Source organism: Ursus maritimus, unplaced genomic scaffold (genome assembly GCF_017311325.1).
Source record: "Ursus maritimus isolate PB19 unplaced genomic scaffold, ASM1731132v1 scaffold_14, whole genome shotgun sequence".
Classification (NCBI taxonomy): domain Eukaryota; kingdom Metazoa; phylum Chordata; class Mammalia; order Carnivora; family Ursidae; genus Ursus; species Ursus maritimus.
This window is the reverse complement of record NW_024423786.1, coordinates 19385240-19401686: the sequence shown is the minus strand read 5'-3', so window position 1 is coordinate 19401686 and position 16447 is coordinate 19385240. Positions and strand designations below refer to the sequence as shown.

Sequence of the window (16447 nt, the reverse complement as noted above, 5' to 3'; positions counted from 1 at the left end):
CCCCCCCCCCCCCAGCAGTACACTTGTTACAATCGCTGAGCCTTCACTGTCACATCATTATCACCCGGAGTCCAGAGTTCAGGCCAGGATTCAGTCTTGATCTTTTATATTCTATGGGTTTGGATAAATGTATAACTCCATGTAATTGTTTCTTTCCTTTCCGTTTTTTTTTTTTTTTAAAGATTTTATTTACTTATTTGTGAGAGAGAGACAGTGCAGCACCAGTCGGGGGGGGAAGGGCAGAGGGAGAGGGAGAAGCAGGCTCTCCGCTTGGTGAAGGGAGCCCCACACAGGGCTTGAGCCCAGGACCCTGGGATCATGACCTGAGCCGGAGGCAGATGCTTAACTGACTGAGCCACCTAGGGGCCCCTGTTTCTCTTTTAAATACTCCAGTATTTCTGACAGATACAGCCCCACCAATTACATGGCGAACATCTGATATGACAGATGATGCCATGGAAAGCACTGGGTACCACCTAGAAGGGAGTGTTGCCACAGACACTGAGCTCAAAAGCAGCTCCGGAGTTTATAGGAGCTGCAGGGGATAGGAGGAGTGCTCAAAGTCACCACCAGGATATGCTCAATTACAACTATAATGTGGCACAGTCTACAGGACAATCAACCCAGGAGTTCTTTTTTTATTTCTGTATTTTTTATTTTATTTTATTCTGTATTTTTTATTTCTGTATTTATTTTTATTTTTTTAAAGTAGGCTCTGCATTCCATGTGGGGCTTGAACTCACAACCCTGAGATCTATAGTCCCATGCTCCACTGACTGAGCCAGCTAGGTGCCTCTCTGCCCCCCACCCCCTCCCCAGGGTTTCTTTTTTCAACTAATGAATAGCATTAAAAAAGAGAGAGGGAACTGTCAAGGCAGACTCAAGCAAATGCAGTGTTGGGATGGAGAGAGGAATTTAGTTCTTGATTTGAAGGAGCCAATCATAAAGCTATGTTTTTGAGACACTGGGGACAACTGAACTGAAACTGGGTATTAGCTGATAATAAAGGATTGCCATTGGGGAGATATTATAATGGCATTTGGTATTACTGATTAAGTCCTAACTGGTATTTCTTTTGACATAAACACATAGGGAGAGACTTTGGAGAGACTCTTTCAAGACCTTGAGCCCCATCTGAGCTTCTCCAGTAAACTGCTGGTGGTTGGGCTTCAGTGTTTTCATCTGCAAAATGTGTAGGTGGGAAGGGATTTCCTCTGCAGCACCCCCACCTTCCACCACCCCAACCTCGACAATTTTAGTGCCAGTGTCATATCCACCCTCTTCGCGCCAACACCATCCCTCAGGTCTGAGAGGCCTGCTAGGATGATCTCATGGTTTATACAAACCATGCTTCTATTTATGTGTCATACTAACTTCATTATTTTTACAGACAGCATTATTGATTCCCATTGAGCTTGTGGGCCACTCTGAGATTCTTATCTTCCCTCACCCAGACTGCCTCTGCTCAATCTGGATCCAGGGAATGACACTCCTCTCTATTAAATGCCTGATTCCCATCTCCCCACTTTTCCACTTCATCACGGTTATTTTAGCTAATACACCCTATTTATTATTTATTATTCAAAGAGCTGTGGCTGCTCTAACTCAGGACAAGCAGATCCCAGCCTGGCTCTGGTGGCCACAGGCTCACAATAGGAAAAATTTCTTCTCATTCCATAGAGTGGCTCACCCTTTAAAGCACATTTTCACGGGTTATGGACCCCTTTTATAGTCACTCTAGAGTTGAGAGGATAGGCATTCGTATTCCCATTTCACAGACTGAGTAATTAAGGTTCTGAGAAAGTGAAATGACAACTCAAGAGTCAGGAGCTTGAGTTCCAAGTCTGGCTTCTATCATTAATCACCTTTGTAACCTTGGGCATGGCTAAGGCCCCATTGGGTTACAGTGGAATTGACTACACATGGGGATTTGCTCAAAATAACCCTAGTTTATACCTGCTGAGCCTGTGTGATTATCATCTGTGACCGTTTGCACTCTAGAATGTGCTCCAGGGGTACCTGGGTGGCTCAATGGGTTAAGCTTCCGACTCTTGATTTCGGCTCAGGTCATGATCTCAGGGTCATGAGACTGAGCCCCGAATGGGGCTCCATGTTCAGTGGGGAGTCTGCTGAAGACTCTCTCTCTCCCTCTGCCCCTCCCCCTACTCATGTGCCTGCTCTCTCTCTCAGAGAAGTCTCTGTCTCTCTCAAATAAATAAATCTTTTTAAAAAATGAGTTCCAGCTTGGAAGATAAAATATATAGTTCTCTAACTAAAGCCCTGGAAGGTGAGGTGCATGGACCAAACCAGTGGTTTTCAATCCTGGTTGCTTGACAGAATCACTGGGAGAGATTAAACTTGCGATGCTCAGACTTCAGCCTAAACCAATTAAATCAGAATATTTGCCGGGGCGGGGCCTGAAACTGTACTGGGTTCCAGCTCCCTGGGGCGTTCCAACGTGCAGCTGAAGTTGCAGCCTCAGTAGCTGCTCTCAGCCTGCAGCAGCAGCACCTGGACGTCCCACGGGGAAGCTCAGCTGCCACCCAAGCCCCGCTGCCCGCGCCAGAGCCGGCGACCGCACAGCAGCCCCTGGGCTTGAGCAGCACCGCCGACCGAGCGCTGGCGCGGACTGCGTCTACAGGACTCGGCCAGCGGCGCTCGGCCGCTGGAGCCTCCGCCGGGCAACGGCGCCCAGGCCCGTGCTACCTCCGCAGGTCCCTGTGGTTCCCCGCCTGCTTCACGGTGGGGGCTGGAGTCTGGACAAAGCACGATGGAGGCGGGAAGGGGGACGTAGGGGGAATGAAGGCATAACACGGGGAACTCACTCCCTAGAAAGCACGTGACAGCAAAACATCAGTGATCCGCTGACCTGACCATCCCCAGCAGCTTAAGCCGCGAATAAGGACCCGTCAGTTCCTAATACTCACATCAGTGTTTCCAAGCTTCCTCCCGTCTGGTTAGCAGCAGGCCCGTCACCTCACTCTCTCTTTTGCCTTCTCCCTGTGTCCTGTTTTCAAGAAGCCCAAGCCCTTACCACTCCAGAGGGATCAAACTGGGGCCCAAGCCCCCGGGCGGGGAGATGGAGAAACCGGAGGTCTCCGCAGAGCCCAGATGGAACAGTTTTCTCTTGTGGGGTTGATTTAGAAAATGGGTCCCGCCTCATGTGTTGCGCCTCTGGCTGCCGCGGGAAAGAGCCCGCGGTGATCCGGGTGCCCGCACCAGCCTCCCTGATTCTTGAGAGGGAACGTCACAGTTCTATGCAGTCACCCCTGGCCCGAGAGCCCCCCCGGGGGGGGTTCCAGGTTTATAGAGCTGAACCCTAAACTCAGAAAGTGGATGATGCTCCCTCTTGCCCCAAGGTGATGTCCTCTTTGCCATCTGCCCTGGGAGCTGACCTCAGGTGGGACCACTGCCATCACTACAGGCCTTACTACTGCTAAGCCTCACAGGTGTTCTCTTGCCCTCCCGAGAGGCTCCCCGGCCCTCACGCAAACGTGCCTACCCACTGCCTGCAGCTGTGTGCGCTGGGAGGCAGAGGCGGACAGGGCTGTTACCTGCCACACAAAGGCACTGGGGCACCCCCAGCAGGGGCATGGCGCCCGCCTTGCATTCCTCACAGACGCCCTACCGCGTCCTTCTAGGCAGAGCGCTGCCTGCTCTAAAGCTATGGCAGTCCTCTTCCAGGCCAGGCACTGCAAGCTTGATCTCTCTGAACAAGCCCTCCGCTGGCTGCCCATTTTACTCAAAGTAAACCCAAGACCTGGGGCCCCAAGCAATCTGCCTGCCCCTTTTCTCTCTGCCTGCTTCTGCTGCTCTTGCCTCGTTCTCCTCTCCAGACACACATGCTTCTCATCTTCTCAAACAGCACGTTCCTGTCTCAGGGCCTCTTCCCTCAGACACCTGCGAAGCTAACTGCCACCTCTTTAAAGCCTTGCTTCAAATATTATTTCAATCAGACTTACCCTAACAATATTATGTGTAAATTGGCAACCAGGACGCCACTGCCAGCCCCCTCTCCACCCTCCCGATCCCCCTTATCCAGAGTATTGTGTTGTAATTGTACTTACTTCCAATCACACTACATAATTTTTTTCTATTCATTCTCTATTGTCTGTCTCCCTCTGGTAGAAGGTAAGCTTCATAGGACAAAGACTATTTCCCCTGCATTTGCTCACCGGTATGTCCCCAGTGCCCAGAACAATGTCTGGCACACAGGAGGCCCTCAGGAAATATTCATGGGATGGATGAATTTTCAAAGCCCCTGAATGGAGGTAGAATTCTAGTGCCCATTTTACAGACAGGAAAATTGAAATTCAGAGAAGTTAAGTGACTCACTGGAGGTCATGGAGGACCCAGTTACTAGCACCAGGTCACACAGGCTTCAGAGCCAGTCCCTGGGCGAGGTCAAAGGATTGCAGTGCAAGCGACAGTGGATACTTGAAGTAGAGTCCAGGGAGGAGGAATTAATTTAAAATTTGCTTTGGTTTTGTGGGGGGAGGTGGGAGATGCTGGAAGAAGACTGGTGTAAGAGGGTTTTGGTGACCTAAAAGTTGGGGTACGCTTTATAATTCTGCCCTTAAAAACAGATTTGGATTATGTACCCCAAGGTGCTAGACAAAAGAGGACAAGACTGACCCTAAGACTTCAGTGTAAGAACCTGTGGTTGGAGGGAGAGTGTCACTTGAGGTCAGCGAGCAGGAACCACACCAAGACGTACTGTAACCGACCACCTCCACACGTGGGGGTTTGTGACAACAAGCCTTTGTTTCTGCTGCTCAGCCTGTTTGCCCAAACTAGGCATGCCCGGTGATCTGGGCCAAGGTCAGCCGATCTGCCCTGGGCTCATTCACACAGGCTGTGCGGGCCTGCCCAAGGCTGAGTCTGTGACGCTCTCGTGTGTCTGGTGGCCTGGCCTGGCAGCGGAGGGGCTGTGGAGCTGGCTCTCCCATCCGCCAGCAGGGCCCGCTCCGGCTAGAGCACAGGGCAGCGGGTCAGTTCCGAGAAGCGTTCTAGGCTGCCTGAACTAAAGCAAAGCCAGCCCCATTCCATCAGCTGCATGTTAGACTCAAGGGGTGGGAAAATAGGTCCTCTGTAGAATGTGCTGCAAGGCAAGGGACACCGTGACCATTTTGAAAAAACAATCTACAGGCTGGCTTAGGGTAACTGAAAGGCAGTATATAAAGCAATAGGGCCAAGCAATAGATAAATAATGCAGGTGAGCGAGAAGGGACAGGCGGAAGACATTCGATGCCAGAAAACTAGTTGATTCGTTCTTTTCACAAATATTTAGCGAGCATTTGCGGCAGGTCAGGCAGGGAATGCAGCAAGAGACAGACCTGGGATCAGCCCTCTAGGGATGACGTGTTACAGCAAGAGACAGAGAGACAGATAGAGACAGAGACAGTCAGCGACCCTTCAATTCACCTGTGTCAGGAGAATGGCGGGCAAGCGTGGACACTCACAAGGGGGGCACCTGCCCAGTCTGGGGTGGGGAGAAGGAACCAGGGATGGCCTCAGGGAAGAAACTCTGAGGCAAGATTCATGGCAGGGACCATGCCAAAAAGGGTTGGGGAAGAGAGAGGAGCATTCGAGGCAGGGGAACAGGATGTGCAGAATCCCAGAGACTAGACAGGGTGTGCCGTACTGATTGAGTGTGGCTGGACTGAAGGAAGATGGCAGTTGAGAGAGACAGATGGAGACTTAAGCAAGAGAAGCTAAGGAGCTGCGACTTCGCACGTGAAGATTATTAACCAGGAGGTTACAGCTGGCGTGTTAGAAAGACCACTGACGTGTTAGAAAGACCACTGACCCGTCAGTGTAGAAGATGGACTTTCGGTTTTGGCTAAGGGGATGGGTGGAGGAGCAGTGTATGGTAAAATTTGGGAAAATAGCCAGTTAGGCTATTTGAGCAATACAGGCACAAAATGGCAGATGGACGGATCAGAGAGAGAGATGTCAAAGGAAAAAGCTCCCAGATGGGTAACTGCCACAAGGAGACAGAAAATTCTAGAATGTTGTCTGGGATTTCTGGCTACAGCCGGATAGATAGATGGTGATACTATTTAACAAGATAGAAAAAACTTGGCTAAAGGAAGTCCCCTTAATTGAGCACAAAATTTGATTCTAAGCTACCCAGCAGCAAAGGCAAAGAGAAACCAAGATAAATAACCTCATTTCACTGTTTCCTAACAGGAAGCACAGCCATGCATCATGGAAACCAAACTTCCTCATAAGGTATATATGGGGAATCTACCAAAGGGATCTCCATGGAAAGTACCATAAACCAAATACAGACAAGATCTGTACAAAAGATGCAGAAATATTCTTTGCAGGCCTGTTCTGTATATATATATCAACCCTGATAAGAGCCGAGAGTTGGATATTATTATCATTATTATTATTGGGGGGGAGCATGGAACACCTAGGAGAGAACCTTAGGCAGGCTCTGAGCCCAGCGTGGAACCCAACGTGGGGCTTGATCTTACAACCCTGAGATCATGACCTGAGCTGAAATCAAGAGTCAGACACTCAACTGACTGAGCCACCCAGGCACCCCTAAGAGTCAGATATTAAATCACAGCTGTATGGAGTTACTTGTGTGAAGACAGTGTAATGTCCTCTGGGTATATCACTTGCTAAAGATCTTTGAGTTCCTGGCATTTAGAGAAGTGAGAGACTGGTAACAAATGGAAGGAAATTACGAATACATTTTATTTTATAAACTTGAAATTAAGAGTCCATGACCTTAGTGTACAAATTGGTGCCCCACCATCACTTTAAAGGAAATAATATGGAAGCCCCAATTCCAGCAAATACTTAACAACATAATCAGATAAATTAGAGCTTTGTTTTTAAATGTCGATGTAATTAGAACCAACCTATTTTGGATATTTTTAATTACTTTTTTCCCCCTGATACTAAAGTAACTCAGATTTACTAGGGAAAATCTGGAAAGTTCAGAGAAGTAGGTAAAAAATTAAAATCACCTCTAATCCCAGCAAAGATGACCAACTGCTGTTAATATTGTGGTGTATTTGTCTTTTCAGTTATTTTTGTAGTCCTATGTATAAAGAAATATTTTTCTCTTTAAAAAGTTGGGATAAGGTAAGGCTGGATCAACTGTTTTATACCCTGCTTTTTCCACTCACATTTGCCAATGACAAACAGAGGCCTTTGTTTTAAGGAAACCTAGCTTTCCAATGACCTCTCTTAACGTCTCCAAATTTATATGTCTTTTGTCACTTGTGCACACTTTGGTGTACTTGCTCTGCTTGTCCTCACTAGCTTCCTGAAAAAGAGAAGAAAGGTTGGTGAACTTGACTTTTTCTTGCCAAGGACTTAATTGTGCCATTTATAATAGAGATCTTGGGGCCTGGCATTTTAGCACAGAGAGAAAGAAATATGCTAATGCATTGTGCTTCACAGAGAGCACAAGAATAATTAGCCACCCCAAGGCCACTCCTGAACAGGTTGTGGCCTTGCTGCCTCCTTTCCTGGGGAACATTCTCCTCCAGTAACTGTTCCACAGGGACGCAACCTCCATTCTCCCTTTCTCTTCCCTGCAGTGTCAGTATGGTGGGTGGCAAAATGGCCACAGTGGTTTACTGCTGCTCCCATGAAGCACTGAAGTCTATTTCCTTACCCCTTGAATCCGGGCTTGTGATCTGCTTGGATCAATGGAAGGAAGAGATGTGACAGTGTGTCAGTTCTGAGTCCGGAACTCAAGAGGCTTTGCAACCTCTACTCTTGCTGCTTCCTTCCACCAACACGTGAACAAGCCCAGGCAACCTGCTGGATGATGAAAACCACATGGAGAGAGGCCCTATGCATCCCAGCAAAGATCATTATAAACCAGCAGCCCCCACTGACCATGGCTGAGCCCGCTTGTAACCAACCACATCCAGGCCAGACCAGAAAACAAGAACAAGAATTCATGACTTATAAAATTGAGAGCTAACTAAGTAGTTTTGAGTGGGTAAGGTCTAGAATAGTTTGTTACACAGCAAAAGCTGACTGATGACAGTCCCTGAGCATATTTGAAATAGATTTAAACATATCATTATACATAAGAATCTGAGAGCTCAAAGGTTATACTGATGAGACTGGACAAGCCCCACAATGGCAGGTGTCACGTCTGTCTTGATCACTGTGGTAGCTTCACGTCTAGCACAGTGCTGGGCACACAGTAGGTGGCACCTACATGATAATAATGGCATTTAGTGAATGCTTATCATGTAGCCATCACTATGCAACATGCTTTCATGTTGATTATATTATTTTGTGATAAAAAGAAAATGTCCCTCCCACTGCCAAAAAAAAAAAAAAAAAAGTCTACATTGTAATCCCCAGAACCTGTAGATATGTGACCATATATGGCAGGAGAAACTTTGAAGATATGATTGAGTTAAGGATCTTGAGATGGAGAGATACTTCTGCATTATCTGGCTGAGTCCAATGTCATCTCAAGGGGCTTGACTGAGGGAGGCAAGAGGGTCAAGGTCAAAGAAAGGATTGACTATGCCACCGGAGGGGGGAATGAAACACTCTGGGGATGGAGGAGGGGCCATGAGCCCAGGAACGCAGGCGGCCTCTAGAAGCTAGAAAAGGCAAGGAGATGGATTCTTCCCTAGAGCTGACAGAAGGAACACAGCCAGGCAGATACATTGGTCTCAGACTTCATACCTCCAGATCTCGGAGACAATAAATGTCTGTATTTGTTTTAAGTCGCTTGATGTGTGCCTGTTTGTTACAGCAGAACTAGGGAACACATACAGATTTAATCCTCACCATCCCCTATAAAGTAAGCTCTACTGTCACCATTTTCGCTTGACAGATAAGGGAACTGAGGCTTGGACAGGTTAAGTAACTTGCCCTGCTCTTAAGTCACAGAACTCATCAAACCTGTTCTTCCAAAATTTACCCTGTAGAGCATCCCAGTGGGTCAGAGAAAGAGCACTGAATATGGAATCCAGATGGGAAGCACCTCTCTAAAAATGAGTTGACTTCAAACCACTCCCTTCCTGTTCTGATTTTCTCTGATTTTAAAACATTGAATTGGTGTATTTCAGTGTCAGATTCACAACTCACAAGAGGAGTAGGAAGGACTCAGAGGGGCTCAATCATGCCTGGTGAAGGAGCTGGAAGAAAACTCTGCAAATACGGTGTGGACCGTATCAAGCTAGGACTTTGGAGAAATACAAGATTGTCACGGTGCTAGTGGATTGTGCCACAGCCCCTGAAATCCATGGAGTGAGCACAGTGGCTGCCTCCACACCACCTACCCACCCAGTTCTGCTGTGTGGCAGCTCTGGACTTGCCAGGAATTGAGCCAGCCCCAGCCGCAGGATGGGCTGTGACTGGCCCAACCCTTCGGTGTAATCTCATCTCCCCTGCCACGGTGATTGATTCAAGTACTGATGAGCCTGATACCCGGGACTTTTGTTCAGTGATTGGAGAAAGAAAGGCTAGCTGTTGGCATTTGTTCTTGAGAGCATGGTATATAGGTATGAGACCTGGGATTGCTGTATGCACTTTGCTACAAAGAGGACAAAGTCTGAGGACAAAGCCAGCACCCAAAGAAGGGCAGAGCTGACAAAGTTACAGAGAAACTGTGCCAGATCTTTGATCAAACTATTCCTAAAGTCTACCCTACCTCCGGACTTTGAAGTTACAAAACCTGATAAACTCCCTTTATGGTTTTGCTTTGTTTCGCTTTGTTTATTTTTTTAAGAAAGGGAGAGGAAGGGGAGGGGGGAGGGCAGAGGGAGAGGGAGAATCTTAAGCAGGCTCCACACCCATTGCAGAGCCAACGGGTGGAAGTTGGGGGGGCTGGATCTCACAACCCTGAGGTCATGACCTGAGTGGAAATCAAGAGTTGAGGCTTAACCAACTGAGCCACCCAGGTGCCCCACCCTTTATGGTTTTAACATAGTTCTGGTTTTTATTTTTGTGTTTTAAGCAAAACTATCCTAACAGACACGAATCCATCATTTCTAAGATACCTATGCAAAAAAGCAGCAATGATACAATTTAGCTTCCTGGGGGAATCATTTGGCTCTTGGCCATCTCTGTCCTCATACCTCTCGCCTTCCCTATAATCGACCCCAGCTCCCCGTGTCCTTAAAACCTGGTTTGAGCCTGCTCAAGCTCATTTTGGAGACAATTTTCCTACTTTATATCAGTACATATGTCTTTGCTCTCTGTTCCACCACCGATGTCTATTTTTGTCTTGGATTTCTTCATCATGAATCCCAGCTGGTCTAACTGGCCAATCTTGGCTCAGCTTGAAGCCTCTGCCTAGACCCCACGTATTGGTGGTCAGAACCTCTGGGCCCAACCCATCTCTCAAAGGAGGAATGGGAAGGCCTCATGTTCTCCCTGTTTGAAACTTCTGAGCAATGAAATGGCCCCAGGATAGAGGATACTGCTTGACTGTCCACACTTGGGTGAAGTGTCACACAGGCCAGAGACATGAAGTGAGGTTCTGTCTTGCTGTACATCACAGGCAGAGACCAGGCTGGCACAGACTTGGGGTGCTTATGGGAAGCAGCCTCATCTAGGCATCGAACCAGGGATGGAAGAATAAAGAGATCTGGAGTCTAGTCCCAGCTCTCCCACGGGCTGGCGAGATCTCAGCCAGTTTGCTTACCTTCTCTAAGCCTCTTTTTTCTTATCTATAAAATGAGATTAAACTAGATTATGGATTTTAAACCTGGAATCTAGGTAGGAATTTCAGGGAGGCCAAAGTTTTCTCCTGAGGGTTTCTATTGTTTTCATTATACACTCAAAGGAGTGTATAACACCAAATTTAAGAACTACAGGCCTAGATTATCTCAAAGGCTTTTTTCCCATCGCTGGCAGTCTGGGATTCTAGATGAGTTACTGCAGTGGAATCCCTTTAAGGATCACAGCCCTGTGCCAAGTGCATACAGTGCAAATCACAGAAGTCAAAATTGCCCCAAGGTGTTAAGGACACAGGGAGCCAGGGCTGATTATAGGGAAGGTGATTTTTTTCAATTGTATAAAAAGTTCACAGTTGTATTTAAATTCAGATAGCATATATCACCACATACAGGAATTCTTAGCACACAGACATGGAGAACCACAGAGCTAGACCTGAGGTAGAAACAAAGAGAAATTCCCCATGCCTGCCTTTGGGTGCTCAAGTGACTGTCCTTTAAAAGAGCTATTACCTAGACCCCAAAGCAAAACTTATACTGTAAAATAAGGTTTGCATCGTTCTCAGGCTGGGGGAGTGGAGACCAAGCCCCAACACTCGTGGAAGGGACGTGGGGAAGCTGAGAAAAGCTCTAGAGCAGGTGAAACAAGGGTGTGGACGGGCATCCCAGGCAGAGGGAGTGTGAGCAGAGGCATGCAGGCATGGATTTTGGGGTGCTGGGGACACATTCGGTGTGTAAAGAAGCAAAATGCTGGAAGATGCAAGTGGGGGAGAGGGCTGGGGCTGAACATTACAGGTTTTGTGAGCTTGATAAGGGCTTAAAGCCCCTGCAGGGAGGCAGGGCAAAGGCCATGTACACACAGGTGGGACATCAAACAGAACTCCTCAGGGCAAACACCGTGCGGGGCCTCCTGCAAGGACCTCAGCCTTGTTGAGTCTCAGATGGCTTGGGGACAGCCTGCCCGCAGAGTCTGTCTGGCTCTGACCAGAGAATCAGCTGGAAGTAAACAACACCTTCTCCTCAGAGAAGTCAAGCTCACTTGTCCAGGGTTGGCTTACTCCGTGAACAGTGTAGCCCGGTGAAAGATCAGTGGAAACTGTATTTTTACTCACATAATCATTCTCTATTACTGCATCACCCCAAACTTAGAGGATTCAAACAAGACGCCCTTGTTACCTCACAGTCTCTGTGGGTCAGGAACCTGAGGGCTGCTCAGCTAAGTGCCTCCAGCTCAGGGTCTCTCACGAGGTCACATTCTAGAAGTCAGCTGGGGCTACTATCATCTGAGGGCTAGACCAGGGCCTCCTGCTGGCTCACTCACACGGCTGTGGGCAGCAGGCCTCAGTTTCTCTCCATGGGAGCCTCGGTAGGGCTATTCTTATGACCTGACAGCTGGCTTCCTTCAAAGAAGTGAGCCAAGAGAGCAAGGAGGAGGCCACTATGCCCTCATCTTAGACGTCACGTCCTCTCACATCCTCCACGTTCTATTCATAAGTCAGTCTCTAAGTCTGGCCCACACTTAGGGGGTGGGAATAAGGCTCCCTTATTAATTAATATTAATATTAAAGAATATTGGACATATTTTAGGGGAGACTGGGTGGCTCAGTTGGTTAAGTATCCAGCTCTTGACTTCAGCTCAGGTTATGATCTCAGGGTCGTGGGATCAAACCCCATGTCTGGTTCTGTCCTTAGCGGGAAGTCTGCTGGAGATTCCCTCTCCCTCTGCCCTTCCCCCGACTCTTGCGTGCACACTCTATCTCAAACAAATCTAAAGAAAAGATGTATTAATTTATTAATAAATCTTAAGAAAAAGAATATTGTACATATTTTAAAACCACCATAACCCAACAGCAATTTTAAGAATGTTTCTAGTTGTTCCAGGTAGAAACAATATCTTTAGATAAATGGTTCTCAGATTCTGGTGTGCATACAGATCACCTGGGGGTGCTTGTCAAGAGTAAAGATTTCTGTGTCCACCTCAAGATATTCCATATTAGGAGCTCTGAGTGAGGCCCAGAAACTGGCATTTTTAGGTACATCCCCCCAGGATGCTCTAACACAGCCTACTGAGGTCCAGGGATCTGCATTTGACAGGTCCCCAAAGGTATTCGGATGCTGGTGAGCTGTCATGTTCCTGCTGTTGGAATTGGTAACTGCCCCCTGGAATGGCAGGATCAGAAATTCTGCTACGGTTGGGAATAACCAGGTGGATGGTCTGGTCAAGGGCTAAAGCAGGCACAGAGGCACACTCGGGCACAGCCCCCCAGACATACACCGGTGACAGGCAGAGCTCAGCAGTCACAGCTCCTTCCTCACTCTCTTGGATGGAGTCCCAGGGAGCTTCTTGACCCAGCACTGCAGACAGCCACCTCCCGTCATTCAGAGACTAGAAGCCTATTTGCCATACTTGATCTACGGCCACAGGTCCGGGAATCTGCTTAGTTCCGACGCAGAACACTGATTTGGAAAATCTCGGCAAGGGAGTGATTTCTCCAGCATGCAGGGAGAAAGCGCTGAGCAGAGCTATTATCTAGTCCATCATTGATGGGGGATGATGGGATGGGAGGGGGGATGGGACCTGGGGGGCGGGAGGGGCACTTGACCAGCACTTAGCCCTGGGAAGCTGCGGTCTGATTCAAAGGCTGGAACACTTCAGTAAGGGGCTGGGGGAGAGGCACATGCCTCCCCCTTGATGAGGAGTGGGGTTTATGAGGTGGCCCCGGGGGTGGCCCCGGGGGTGGCCCTTTGTTTCCCACTGTCTGCTTCTTCACCCGGGCTTTCAGGAAACTTGCCGGGAGCCCCTCTGAGTTTCCAGCCATTGTCTGGGCCCCTCTTGCCTTCTTTATATGGGATGGTTTATGTCGGCTCCTCAGCCGTGGGAGGGAGCCGACACAAGAGCTGCTCAGCAGCTGTCAGGGCCTTTCTGTTTTAAGCCGGGACACTATTGTCTCTCTCTTTATTTCCCGTAAGGAGCCGTGACCCAGGTGGCTACAGAACTGCGACTGAGTGCGGAACAGGGCAAAGAGCAAACAGAGCCATCACACAGCATGAGGAGCAGGTGAGGGGACTGCCGCCCCATCATTAGTAACGGCCACAAAGCCTGGGCGTCGCGCCCTTGCGCTCGCACGGGCCTCCTGCAAGTTCACCTCCACCGCCCCGCGCTGACCTCCCCGGGGTGGGTGTGGCCTCCCCCCAGGGATTCCGGCCCTCAGACGCGTTTCCCCGCAGGTGGCCTCGGCCCTCGGGCTGGGTTTTTACCCAAGCTTCGGATCTAGGAACCCTTGGAGGCGGGGCTTGACAAGGCCTGGGCTTGAACCACTGGAAAACTTCCCCCAAATCTCCCTCCCCTCTGGGGCTCATCTTCAACTGAACTGTTTCTAAGGCAATTGTACATAGATGATACCCCCCCCCACACACACACACCGCGATGCACGCGCACACTCTTAATCATGTTCCTTGCTTAGGAAAAAATTAGAAAAGAGAGATATGGAAAAAAATTCAGCTTACACCCAAAGATAACAATTGTTATTCTGAAATGTCCTTGTAGATTTTCCTTCTCTCTGCGTGTGTGTGTGTGTGTGTGTGTGTGTGTGTGGCACTTTGCGTGGGATAATTCTGTGGTGGGCCCGATGCTGTGCATGATAGGGTGTTTATTAGCAGCGTTCCCGGCCTCTACATTTGTGATAACAAAACATATCTCCAGACATTGCCAAATGTCCCCTGAGGCGCATATCACCCTCAGTTTAAAATCACTGACTCTACACACACACACACACACACACACACACACACACTGCAACATATTGCAAATTCTGCCTTTTCTTCTTCCTTTTTTAATTGACTATGCCATGAACTCCTTCCATATCAACTGCCAGAAATCCACAGCAATACATGCAACAGTGGCAGGGCTGTCTGTGAGCCGGCTCACGTGTGACATAATCTCTACCACCAACCCCCCGCTACCGGACCTCGTATATGAAACTGAAATGATCCGCACACCCTGAGTTATAAGTTGCTTTTTAAATTTAAGATGTCACGAACGTCTTTGCATGTCACAGCTGTGGGATGTGGACCAAATTATTCCACCGCCCTGAACCTCCATTTCCTCATCTGGAGAATGGGGATGCGCTGTGAGAATGAGTTACCAGAATGGGCACCTGGGCCTGACACACAGAAGGCCCTCAACCCAGCACAGCTATAGGTAAAATCCTTGTTATGTTCACTATGTCCTAGTATTTAAATGACTTCTAGTGCCCCTCCTTCACATGGAGACACCATACATTATTAGATTTGTCCCTACTGGTGGACTTTTAGGTGGTTTCCTAATTTCCGGGATCATAAATGACTCTGCCAGTCATATAATCATCGTTCCTCCTGACGTCCTGGGAAACCGACGAAAGAGAATATGCTAACACCTGTCATAACCAGGAATCTGCGAAGCAAAAGGCAAATCATTTTTCTCATGGCCTGGTTTTCAAGACATTTCTAAATGTTAGGCCCCACCTACCATGCCCCTTTAGGCCCTGCCAGGCATTAGCTTATCTGCTCCCTAGTCAAGGTGCTGACTCCAGGCTTCTAGGCTAAGCCCAGGGTATTTTTTTCCTGCTTTTCTGTCAAGCCCAAGCCCCTTCTTCCTACCTTGAGATAGGCCAGTGCCAGGGTTGTATTCAAACATCTGTGAGAGTCCTCTTCTATTCTTTTTTTTTTTTCTTTCAGATGTTATCTACTTATTTATTTGAGAGAGAGAGAGAGCACGAACAGGAGAGCAGGAGGAGGGGCAGAGGGAGAAGGAGAGAAACCCAAGCAGACTCCATGCTGAGCATAGAGCCCAATGCAGGGCTCTATCCCAGGACCCTGAGATCAAGGCCTGAGCCAAAATCAAGAGTCAGAGGCACAACCAACTGAGCCACCCAGGCGTCCCTGTTCTTTTCTATTTGTTTTTATGTTATGGGTGTGCAATATTTTGATGTATACAGTGTGTGTGTATGTGTGTGTGTGAAAATATTTGCACAGTTTACAGAGGACTAGTATAATGAATACCCCTGTATCTACCACCCAGGCCAAGAAACTACATTTGATACCCAGAAGTGCCCCCACACATGCCTCTTTCCTGCAGGGAGCTTTCCTGAGGAGGGTGGAGTAGAAGGGGCGGGTCCACTGGGAACCCTGGAGTCAGCAAACCAGATCCATTCTGCCCCTGCTTGCCCTTTGAGGTTCTGAGGCCTTGGGCACATTACTTAACCTGAGAGCTTCTGTTTCTTGTGTTTGAAGTGGAAGATTGTTATGTAGATTAAATGAGATGCTTCTTTTGATAAACCCCTGAGTCTGGGGTCTGCACAGAAGCTGTTGTTTTTATTTTGGTGAGAGATTCTGAACAGGGAACTCAGGAACAGGCTCCCTGGGCTCAGCGAGCCCTTCGCCCAATGATTCCAGGCAAAGTCTTGGGCCATAGCCTCCTCAGGGGGGAAGGAAAGAGGGCAGACTCACTAGAAACTCAAACTTCCTTTCTTTCCAGCTCCAGTCCTTTGTAATTCTACCAATTATTACGCTAAGAAGAAGCTAAACTGTGAGGAAGCGGGAACTTAGTACAAGGACTCAGCGAACAGTGCCCATAGCTGGACCCTAGGAAAAGATAAAGCGGCCCAAAGTCAGTTGCATGGCCAGAGGGTGTCATCTGGTTAATAATGACAGTATTTTAAGCACTTATCCTGGGGGTCTGCGGTAAAAACTGCACATGGGTCATTTATCTCACTGAGGACACGGACAGA

The 16447-nt window shown here is 48.4% G+C and overlaps 1 protein-coding gene across 2 annotated transcripts in view; it reads right to left on the bottom strand.

The window, feature by feature from the left end:
- The window catches only part of SHQ1 (SHQ1, H/ACA ribonucleoprotein assembly factor), a 326624-nt gene that overhangs the window by 68796 nt on the left and 241381 nt on the right, over positions 1 to 16447 (bottom strand). The gene's annotated exons all lie outside the window — the stretch shown is intronic.